This window comes from Corvus moneduloides, chromosome 8, assembly GCF_009650955.1.
Source record: "Corvus moneduloides isolate bCorMon1 chromosome 8, bCorMon1.pri, whole genome shotgun sequence".
Classification (NCBI taxonomy): Eukaryota; Metazoa; Chordata; class Aves; order Passeriformes; family Corvidae; genus Corvus; species Corvus moneduloides.
Genome location: NC_045483.1, coordinates 4955957 through 4968269, shown reverse-complemented (window position 1 = coordinate 4968269; position 12313 = coordinate 4955957). Strand labels below are relative to the sequence as shown.

At 40.9% G+C, this 12313-nt stretch overlaps 1 long non-coding RNA gene across 1 annotated transcript; it reads right to left on the bottom strand.

The window, feature by feature from the left end:
* Positions 1 to 6957: 6957 nt before the first annotated feature.
* On the bottom strand, positions 6958 to 9049 carry LOC116447444. The gene is made up of 2 exons (XR_004241573.1): positions 8799 to 9049; positions 6958 to 7798 (listed from the first exon to the last, which is right to left on the bottom strand). It is a non-coding gene; the product is annotated as an uncharacterized LOC116447444 (long non-coding RNA).
* Positions 9050 to 12313: the final 3264 nt, after the last annotated feature.

Genomic DNA, 12313 nt, shown 5'->3' with positions numbered 1-12313 from the left:
AAAAATGGGATTATGGGAATATGAATTATGTCTTCAGTTTCCATATCGGATAACCTAAATTTATGCAGGTGGGAAGCAATTTTCAGAATTTTAAACCACAACTGGGAAAAGTGAGTGCAAAATTTGGGGCTGTTCGTTATGGAAATAAATTCATGACCAGAGCTGGTGCTTTCTTATAATTTTCTTTGTCCCCTTCTGTGGTATTTCTCTTCTCATCTATGAAAGCAGAATCCTTGATCTAACTCCTCTTAATTCAGCTGCATTTATCCAGATATGTATCCTTAGCTATCTGTCTAGTGAAGTTATGTATTTTAGTGAAATCACATCTGATCTAGAGATATGATACTAGGGAAACATCTCTGTCTTACCATGAAATTAAAGCAGCAGCAATGAGCGTGTCAGTCTGTGGGGATATTCAACCACAGAGGAGCAAAATGAGACTGGTCAGTGATGAAGGGTAGATCCCACTTGGTTGTGAATTAACTCTAAAGGGAAGTTGAGTGGGAAAGGAACAAAAAAGCCAGTCAAAGCCTTTAAGGAGTGCTGATTGTGGAATTGTTTGCTTCTGTGCTCCACAAAACGCATGGACAAGCTTCTGCTCCCTGAAGCAGTGGGGCTGGGTGTCAGAAGAATGTGCCCTTGTCTGAATGACAGGTGGCACAGACAGCAAATTGCCTGAAACAACGGAACAGGGATATGGTTTTACAGTGAGAAAACAAGCCCAGGTTTAGTTCGTGTGGCTGGCAGGTCCCGTGGCAATCAGGCAAGTCCCAGCCTGACTCCCAGCCAGGTGTGCTCCTCTGCTCCCCTTATCACACAGCCCCCTCCCAGTCCCCAGGGATGTGGAGCCAGGGCTCCACTGGATGGTGAGGGACTTTTTGCAGGACTTTCATGGGGTGGGAGCTCTGGAGGAGCCCGTGACCTCCAGAACTGCTTCTTGCCATGGGGTGCAGTTGTGAATGGGACACTGCAGCCCCAGGGCTCCTGCAGCACCTTCTGCAGCTCTTCTCCTCCTTGCATACAGGCTATGGCTCTTCAAAAAACCTCTTTTTCTCCCTTCTGCTTGGGAGTGAGACCCAAAAGTCCTGGAAGAGCTCACTCCTGTTCCCCATTGACAGCAAGAGTAGAGGGTGCAGAGCTCTCAGCCCCCAGCCCCACTCGATGGGACCAATTCCCCCGGACTGCTGTAACTCTGAACTGTGACAACATCGGGGTTCCTGAGAGGAAAACAAAACAAAAATCTCTGGGCTGCCACCCAAGAGTGTGTGATTTTGATATTTATTCCACAGGATGAGCAGGAGATAAAAGGCAAGTGATCCCTGTGCTTGGATAGCTCTGAGGAAATATTTTCCATGCTGAAAATCTCCAAGGGGACTCAGGAACACGAGTGCCATTGGCAACCCACAGATTGAGCCCTGGCAGGGCACAACTGAAAGGCCACCTACACCAGAATATTCATTGCACTGGGGCACAACAGGAAATGCCTCTGTGGCCAGGCATTCAGCAACCTCCCAGCTCTGCAATATGGCCAATACTCACCGTGCTTCTGGGAGACGAGGTGGAGGTTTGTTCCCAAATCCCAGCAAAGGGAAACCGTCTGTGAACATCCTAATACGTCATTCTTTCAGACCAGAAGCTGCATAATTAAGCATATCCATTAAGGGGGCCACAAAATGTGAAGTAATGAACTCCATCTCTCTGAAGACCAGTACTGCACACAGTAAAATTAATGAGATTGTGAAAGCAGCCATTGCCTGAGAGGAGCAGCCATTTTATGGATCTGCTTTGGGCAATTAGGAAAGCAGTTCCAAACCTTTCCCTTCAACTTGTGGAAGTCAAGAGCAGGACTTCTATTTTGACCATCTAAAAGTCAATGCCTACTTTTAAAATTTAGTCTTCATGTTAGAAAATGGCAGTTAGATAAAGACATTCCTCTCGCTTTGTTATGAATATGATTTTTAAAGCCTTCCTGCATCAGAATTTAGGCACAAACTGAGCAAAATACAAAACCTCAGAACATGTAAATAAATCAATCATTCCTGTGTTATATATCTTCAGAATATGATCCAAAAATATCTCTGGGTGTAGTTTTCAAACTTGAGCATTGCATAAACTAAATACCCTGCAGCACAATTGGACCGACATGAATTACAAAGTAAAATAAATACACACTGGGATGTGTCTTTTGTTCCTGTAATTTTACTTTTCCTTTTGCCTTTCAAAAGTTGTATTAGAGCCCGATAAGTGAAAATTAGAAATGTCATTTAGAAGAGGGAAGTAATTTAATTTTGTACTGTAGATTTCTAACATACATCTATGGAAATGCTCTTGCTTATCCCAGTGATTTCCCTCCTCTCAAATATTTAAGCAAGGATAGGGCATGCCTGAAAGATGCATGTAAGAGCTTTTTTAGTAAAAGAATTTAACCTCTGACTTTTACAAGCAGAGATTTGATTTCTAGATATGAGTTCTTTGCCTGCTTTTCAGTAAATTGTTCTTTATAGTTATTTGGAAAACTGTACCCAAGTCTTTATTGTGCACTACACTTGGAGTTCTTTTTTACTGACTTAGGCCGCTTCTTGCCAAAGTCAAAAGGTTGGAAGCAAGGCCACTGGCATGGGAAGGAGTGTGTAAAGAATAAAACTACTTTGGTTGGAAAAAAAAGAATTGAAACGAAATAAAAGAATTGAAACGAAATAAAAGAATTGAAGCTGGATGGAATGAACTTCTCCCTTTTAATGGTTGTGTTTACTTCACAGACAGTAATGACAGACCCAAACTAAGCTCACTGCCATGGGAAGATGCAGGGATTTCTGCGCATCCAGCACTTTTATTGGCTATCAGGTCTTGGGATTCAGCCACATATCCTGGATGTGGACAATTGGGAGATCTTTATCTCAGCACCCCTTATTTCTCAAACTTTTTCTCCGCCTTTAATTCCTCAGAGTTGTTTCCTTTCCCTTCAAGACCTTCCACCTCAGTTTCCCTCTTTTTATTCTCCCCTTTCTCTCATTTCTGAAGTGATGTTGTCTGTCTGAAGGTATGAATTATTTGAGGACTGGATTTATTGTAGGATTATTTTTGTATAGCAGTACTTTTAAATGACTGCTTGAACTTATATACATGAAAATACAAGTTCATATCCCCTCAGCTCTGTCCAAGCAGGAAAACACAAAACAACTTTTCAGAGATTTTCTTTTACCAGCTCTCATTCTTTCCACATGTAGGAGATGAGAAGAGGGATCTGATAACTTCCTAGCCAAAAATCTCAACTTGTGTTTGCTTAATTTTTCTTAGCATGGCCTCAGGTTTGCAAATGCACCAAACCACAAACCCACAGTTCAGTTTGCAAAGGCCAGAGAACAAGATTTAATATTGACACACAGAAACAAATATTTTATGCATTTCTACTATATCATTACTTGGCTTAGGAAAAAAAATCCCACCATCAGTTTTCGAGGCAAAATTGAAACAAAGTTGACAAGTCTCACCTGTGTTCATATTGAAATCAAACCAGACTAGGAGTTTCACATTGTTCTAAAACAAAACCAAAAGAACCTGTAGCTGACTCATTTTAAGACATTGAATTGACCCAAAGTCCTGCTGTTACAGAACTCACCCAGGATATTCATCACCTTAGAATATGCTCGGGCTGGCAAACCTGAAAAGAGACAACAGAAGCAGAGCTACACAGTTTTTATTCTCCTGTTATTGCTATCTATGTCTTGGAATTTTTCCCTATTTATAAAAATAAATTTATTTGTACATTCTTACAAAGAAATGTATCTGGGCCAATTCCTCAAGGCAAAGCTGCATGGATGAGTTATTTTTGGTGTACAGGTAGGTAAGAAAGTAGCTCCCTCAAGTACCCCTGCACTAAACTATCCATTCTAGCCACATTCTGACAGAACAAGTTTTAAGAGTATAAAATAAATATCTTTTTTGACACTGACCACCTGTCTCCCTCAGAATGGCATTTCTTTGGGCCAGCAATTCAGGAGCAGTTTCTGTACCCCCTCCCTCATACACACACTTCTTGGGGGGAGCAGGAAAAGCAGAAACAGTTGCTGTGAAGATTGAGAGAATATTGATGGCACTCATAAATTTAAAATTACATTATTCTCTTCACAGGCTGTGCAAGGTGCTGTTCAACCTGGTGAATACTTGAAGGCAAGGCCAAATCATCTTTCCATGCTGCATAAGGTAAGAAAAATAATAAGGCAACGAGGACAAAAAAACCCCCCCAAATCCGTAAGAAAAGACAAAATCCAGTGGGAGAAAATCTAATGAGTCTCGGGTCCAACGGAAGCCTTTTCCATGCTATTGTGGGGGAATTTATTCTTCAGCAATGTGGATCTGTCTGCACTGGCTTCTGCTGTGCTGTTTTGTGGGGTGATTGTGAGTGCTCATCCAGGAGTAAATCCTTGGCTAGAGAGGTTTAAAGAGCAATACAAAAGTTTATGCAATGATAAATAAGACTACAAGGTCTAAACTTAAAGGGTTTATAGACCCCAGAAATCAGAACTCTCCTCTATCAGTCGTTTTGGAGTGGTAAAACTAAAAATAACACCTCACAAAGAGCTGCTCTGTTTTACTTTTTTTTTTGCCCTTAGAATGAAAACATTCCATTTGAAATTAACTTGTTTTGACAGAGCAACACAAAGGTAAAACATGAAAACAAAATAGTCAGTGTTTGGCACTCGTGTTTCCAGCTGAAACTCCTATAAATATTGCCCGAGCTTATGTGCTCACTCTTCCTGGATTTGGGAAGCAGGCTTGGAGAGGTTTGCCTCCTCCATGTCAGCTCCCACAGCAGTGGTGGCTGCTGGAAAAACAAGCTGGATGTACTGTACACAGGCACCCAGCCAACTGCACCTGGAAAAGGAAAATAATGTTTTAAAGGGGAAATACGTGCCATCCATGAGCACAGGACTCTGCAGGCACCACCACTAGAGATCAGATGGTAAAATGAGTGTAGAAGGGAGTGGGGAAAATAGAGTTAGCAGTAATATCATTATTTATGGGTAGTGAGGAGCTTCATCCCGCAAGGTCCAGAGTGCCATAAAATATGATTAACATTAATAGAATTTAGGACAATTTGTGTCTTTCAAGACTAGAATTCATGCTCTTACAAGTGTAGCCTTAGGATTTTGATAGGAAAATGAAAGGCTGGAAGTAGAATGACTTATGTGAAGATTCCTTTGTTCGAGTCAGTGACATCTAATAGCCCAAGGAAGAATGAAAACTACATTTTAATGAGAAATCACTTATCATGTAAGACAGAGGGAAAGAGAAAATAAACCTTCTTTTAAAAGAAAAGAACCATGGAAATTAAAATATGTAAATTGAAAGTATGTGATTTCCTGGGAGAAAAACAACCTATTTTTGTTTTGTTGTTTGCTTGGATGTTACAATTTTTTAAATGAGGAGTATTTGTATCATTTTACCTTTTAAAACTGATTCGTTCTCCATGTCTCAAGCAAATGGTTGGAATCCTGCACAGTTAACAAAACTGAAATGGAAGGGTTCACTCTTACAGAGAGATGTGTGTAGGGTATTTTTATCTCAAAGAGTCATAAAAAGCAAACTGAATATGCAAGGAATAAATGAAAGTGAAGAAAGGTCTTTTGTACTCTTGATTTATCTGTACATTAAATCTCTTTTTTCCAAGAAGCGGATGTAGCATCAGTTACAGCTCTATCTGAATATTCTCACATTTTTGTAGAGGAGCCAAAGAATATACAGTTTATAGAAACCTCGAGAACTGCTTCAGGTGAGATGACAGATACAGCTACAACTTCCTACCCCAAGTTCCCCCTCTGCCTGACAGCCAAACCAAGCAATGCAAAATGGGAAACAAATCAAAACAAAACAAAGCGACAGATGGATTCACAGCTGCACTTTGTACTCAGGAAGGTAGAATGTCAAGAAATGCTGGTCAGTCCTTGCTGAAACTCCCACTGCATTAAACAGAAACTCAATTTCACTGCGTCAAGTGCAATTGAGGCTTTCATACTGTAACAACAGAAATGCTTAATATAATTTAAAAAAAAATCTAAAATAAAAAGATTTCTTTAGAATGGCTTCACACTTACAAAGGGCAGGTTTAAATCAGATGTTGGGAAGAAATTCTCCCCTGTGAGGGTGGGGAGGCCCTGGCACAGGGTGCCCAGAGAGCTGTGGCTGCCCCTGGCAGTGTCCAAGGCCAGGCTGGACGGGGCTTGGAGCAGCCTGGGACAGTGGAAGGTGTCCCTGCCCATGGCAGGGGGTTGGAACTAGGTGATCTTTAATCCCTTCCAACTCAGGCCATTCTGAGATTCTATGGCACTGGACCATGAAACATGTTTTTAGGGAACTGGGTTAAATTTTCTTAAACAAATATTTATCCAGAGATGGAATCCAAAGCTCCTCTCTCCCTGCTGAGTAGTTCTTTGCCTATAGCAATTTTTTTTTCAGGCATGAATCTGGAATCTACGAACATCAGAGTTTATGTTGTATTCATGACAGGGTTACTCAATTCAGGACACTTCAATACATAAAAAGAAATACTGCCTCCTAATTTTAGCATGGAATTCTGGTGAAGGTTCGAACTCCACCTGAAAACTCCCAAAATTTCTTGCAAGAAGCCAAGACATGGAGCTACAGAACAGCTCTACAGTGAACAGTGAATTCAATGGGAATTTTAATTTCTCTCATTTCCAAATAAACCTGCTTTTTCTGGCACAACAGCTGCACAGAAGTGAAAGTGTGTGGTTAAACCAGAGCACACGAGCAGCCCAGCTCAGTTTTTACCTGCCTCCAATGAGGAGTGAGCTCCAGAAACTGGAACTTTCAAATTTAATAATATGAATTCTTTCTCACGGGAAAAATATGGCTTTGTGTCTAAAAGTGATGGTGTAAGGGATTGGCAATAATGATTTGTTTCATAGAATGACAAAGGGACTCAGAAACACGGAATTTCAGCTTGTTCCCAGGTATTCTTTAATGCATCCAGGAGGCACCATTTGTCTTGTCACACGAAGCCTCTTTCACATGTAACAAATTTTCCTCTAGATAACTTTAATTAGGTTGTAGTTGGGATTTGGCCACTGGGGCACTGGGCAAGGCTCAAAATTCAGCAGCAAGATATGGAATTCCCTTGTTTTCTTGACTTAGCTTCCTCCTACACGGGTGTCAGTCTCATGTAAGTAAACAGCAGATGGCACTTCCAGGGTGTTTCAGGTCTGTCTTCTTTGATTTTGGATCAGGTTTTTCTGATATAAAATTTGTTAGTTGCACAGGAGCAAGGAGTGCACAGAAAAGTCACTTTTCACCTGAAGTTTGCAAACTCTGTTGGGCGAATATTTCAGTAGTGGGAGCAGCCTGCCAGTGTGATGACCCAGTTGTTGAAAATGCTTCAAATGCTTCCATCCAGCCAAGGTGCCTGCCCAGGAGATGTATTTAATCCCAGCTTAAGTGAGCTGTGGAGGGGTAAGTGGAAGGTCTGCTTCACAGAATGGGTTAAACAAGGCAATCCAGGCACCAAGAGCATCTCCTCTGCAGCTGGGGCATAAAACACCTCTTGTCTCTGTCACTCCATGTGCTGCTGGATTAATTTTTCCCTGGCTGGTGTAAAAGGCCACCCACCCTGTGGCACATGGCCACTATTTTTGTGGAAACTGTGATAATATTGATGTATGGTGGCTCTGTCACTGGCTGAGCAGCAGGAGTGAACTGTCTGGTGCTCCTAAAGCTGCATCCAAAGCCTGCTGGACATGGTGGGAATAGCTTGGTTGAGTTCACCAGGTCTTGGAACAAGCTGTTGAGAAAAGTATGGGATGGCAGTGAGGAATAAACCTGCAGAATCCTTGACCTGCAGCACACATAGGTTGAAGGGTTTTGCTAAACCAAATAACCATTTTAATTTAATATCCACTAGAAAAATAGGAAAAATTAAATGGTTGCCATATGGGGAAAGTATGTCAAGCTTCAAAGAAGTAGGAATCATTAAATACAACTATGAAGAGGGGTTTTTAGGTTTGAATGGTATGCCAGTTTCAATATAATAAAACATACATATATAATCCTATTAAAGCCTCATTTGAAAAAAAATAAAAGCATTCCTTTGAAAAATGCAAAATCTTAGGTCACATTTTTTTGCCTGTATATTTATTTTCATTTTAAGCTAGGCTGCTATAGTGAGAAAACTTGGTAAGGTTTTCAGTACCCATCTGCTATTTCAATTTTTTCTACCGGTAACATCAACATGAACCAGGCTTTGAAGATAATGAAATGAAAACTGAAAACCAGGTAAATATACTCACAAATAGTGGGTCACCCCATAGCCAAAAGGAATATTAAAACCAAAGCTACACCAAGGACTCACCTATCTTTTCCATAACTGCACTGTGTAGAAATCAAGACAATAAAAAGAGAAAACCAGAGCCTCTCACTGCCTTTCCAGTTCTGCTTGTCTCACAGAGAAAACTGAGAATTCAGATCAAGGAGCTCCATGAATAATTCTGGTATAAATACCGTAAAGGGCTTGCCAAAATACAGTCACACACACTAAATACCCACATTCCAACACTTACAGTCCCCTCCCTAAAATCTCCCTGTAATAAAGTCAGGCACATGAATGCACCTAAAGGGTGAGGAAAATGGCTGAGAGAAGGGTCACAGCTGATGGCAGAGAGCAGTTGTAGCCCTGTGCAACACTTGGAGGGGTTTCTTACAAGGTCCCTTTGAGTGCAGGGCCTTTTTAGAATTGTTTGGGTTTTTTTCCCCCCAACAGTAAATATCACAAACAAAGCACTTACTGTTCTTGATTATTCCTGTTATTTTTTCTCATGGGGTGATGCAGGGAGACCTCAAACAGAACTCATTACCCTAATACAGCTGACCAACATACAAAAACATCAGTTCTGTCCCAAGTGTGTTACAGGCTAATTCCTCATTTTCATTGGAAGATCCACCTTTACATTAACCTTCAGGACTGAAGAGCATGGCCAGTTCCCAAACTGCTGGAAATGCTACTGAACTGCAGAGCCTTCCTCCTCCTTCTGGGTCTTTATCCTGTAAAAAATGAGAGAAATAGACTTCAAGATAAAGCTGTGTCTCCTTTTTATTTTTATCAGCTCTGTCAGTAATTCCATCACTAAGGCCACATTTCTGACACTGCTTTTCCTCGGGTTTGGGTCTGTGATGATTTAAGAGGTTTGCAGAGCAGCACATCCTCTCTGCTGAGGGCAGAGGACTTACTCCTGCCTGTCCTGGCTGGGGAAAACCTGTCCCTTGCAGTTGTACCCACAGGTTCTAGAAGTTTCTCTTTGAGCACATTTGGTGCTCTTCAGATTCAAGTGACTGCAGAAGTGCAAAATGTTGTCATTTATTATTGCTGTTAAATAACAGTGTTGACAGGTAGAAAATCCTCCAGGAAGGAGCATCTGTGCATCTCTCCCTCAGCAGGCACCAAACAAAGAGCTGCACTGTTTGTCCTAGCAGCACAAAAAGTCAAGTTCCTAAAAGTTCAGTCAAAATTTTGGCTTTAAAAAAGGAATCTTTCAAAAGTGTCTTTCAAATATTCATTGGGGTGGTTTACTTCCCACAGGATGTGCAGTTTATTTATAAGAGTAAGTGCTTGTGTATGTGCTGTTGTTTTGGGGGTGGCTTTTCCTTGCTTTTTTTGATGGGGGAGAATAAACTCTAGCTGAAAATCTCTTCTTTTGTGAAAACAGATCAATTAATTATTAAAAAGAAAAAGTGTAATTCCAAAGTACTCAGTATATTTCCACCAGTAAAGTTTACTTTATTGTTCTATAGGATATGGGCAATGGCTTTCAACTGAAAGAGGGCAGGTTTAGATTAGACATTAGGGAGAAATTGTTCCCTGTGAGGGTGATAAGGCCCTGGCACAGGGTGCCCAGAGAAGCTGTGGCTGCCCCTGGATCCCTGGAAGTGTCCAAGGCCAGGTTGGACAGGGCTTGGAGCAGCCTGGGACAGTGGAAGGTGTCCCTGCCCGTGGCAGGGGGTGAGACTGGGTGATCTTTAAGGTCCCTTCCATTCATTCTGTGATTCTGTGGATACCAGATACACACATTTACATGATAAACTACACCAATATCAGTAGCAGAAATTCAAACTAATGTGGAAGAGGGCATAAGCTTGTAAGACTGAATTACACATGGTCTTTTGCTAGTGCTGCTTACAATTAAATACCAACAGCCAAACATTACATCAATGAGTGAGACTTAAATGTAGAAAATGGGAGCCTGAGAGGATTTGGAGTTTCTCTCACTACTGACAGCAAAGTAGAGGGCATTTTACACTTGCTACCACAGGAGCAGCCTGGATGGCTATAAAGATTACAAACCAGCCCACATGCATTATCTTTTTTCTTTTAAACTTGCATTCTTTCATAATCTTACATCAGTATCACTGGTAAAACTTTTTGCTGACACCTGCTTTCATGCACAACAATTTTCTTTGATCCATTTGGAGCTGAGCGTTTTGCACAGGGAAAAATGTTTTTGGCTGTGTTCGGTGTTCTGCATGTCATTTTAAACAGAGAGGGAAAAGACTGAATATCCACGGGTGATGGAGGTAACTAAAAGATAAACTTAATCAGGAACTATCAGATAAACTGAAATATTAGCTGGGTGTTGCAACCAAGCTCCCACGTGATTCATAGCATTTGGTTTTCTTGTTCAAAAAGTCCCTACAAATTCTCCATAGACGGTGTGCAGGATCATGGTTTACAGAGTGGTGAAAAAAGCTACCTTTTTAAATACTGTCCTTTGTGATTAATAGCATTAAACTGAATTCATCCAGGAATACTTAACCTCCAATAACCATAATTGAAAAATCCCTGGAAAAAATGTCACCATTGTCCTGCATACAGAAATGTCAGCCAGCAGCCACAACTGCCTTGAACAACAGCTTCCCACAAGGGTTAAAGAAGCTATAAAAAGCACTGCTTAGACCTCATGACACCCTATTAATTAGCTCCTTATGTGGATGGTATTATGACATTTGTAAGGTCATACAATAAGTAAGAATAAAAACTCAAGAGCTGCAATTTGCCAGCTCATTTACCCACTAGCAAAGCAGAATATCAGTGGAGCCTGTTTTTTGGAAAAGTGCCTGCTCCAGTTCCCATTTTGCTTCACTAGCTGTTCAGGACAAGCAAAGAACACCATGAGTTTCTAGATAAAGTATGTAAACTACCAATCGAACTACATGAAACAATCTCTTAGGGAATTAGCAGATTAGAGGGGAAAAACCAGCAAAAATTACCATTAGCAGCCAAAAATGAACGGCAATTAGTGGTAAAGGCTAAATAAAGCTAAGGAGAAGGAAATGTGCTGACACTCTGGACTACTGCTGACATTTCCCACACACTCCACTCCTGGTGGGAAACTCCTGCATTTGCTTATAAATGCACTCTCTATAACCTAAATAACACAGACACTAAACACTGAAATCCATTGTTTCTATGAGGATCACAGCATCTAAGAAAAGGCCCCAGATATGGCTCATTTTTAAATTCCTTTTACAAAGGCTGTGAATTATTACACTGAATTTTTTTTTGGGGGGGGGGGGGGTGGGGGGAAGCTTTGAAAATTTTTTTCTAAAGTGAATGGGCAATTTCAGAGCTGGTCTCTAAACAAGAAGTCCAGATAACATCCCAAGTTTCACATGCTGTTAGGATGATAATCTCCACAGCTGGAAAGATGAGCTGCAGCTCCAACAAGTGACAAGACCTGTAACACTCCTGCAGCTGTGCTGCACCAAGGAAACCAGAAACTGTAGGAAGATACTGATTTTATCTTACTTTTTAATGGAAAACAGGCACAGAAATAAACTGGAAGCCAAGATGGCCAACTTCAGCCCGGGAATTAGAGGCTGGGTTAGGACTGATTCTCTCTCTTAATGGAGGAAAGAAAAGTATTTTCATTCTCAAGAGCAGCTCCAGTAAATGGTAAGGCACACTGGAAACTGGGATTGAAGCTGTTCAAGAATGAGGTTTGAGGATCAGAATGTAAGGTTCCATGAAAATATCTCAGTACTCAGCAGCTAATGAAAAAAGGAAACTGAATGTTGGGATGTTAGGAAAGAAATAGAGAACAAAACAAAGAATATCTTTATGTCAAGTTATTCATCTGTGGTATGTGTGAATCTTGAATGTTATCTCTAGTTTTAGAGTCTCTGTGTCAGAAAAGAAAGAAGAAAAAGGAAAGGAAAGGAGAGGAGAAAGGAAAGGAAAGGAAAGAAAGGAAAGGAAAGGAGAGGAGAAAGGAAAGGAAAGGAAAGGAAAGGAAAGGAAAGGAAAGGA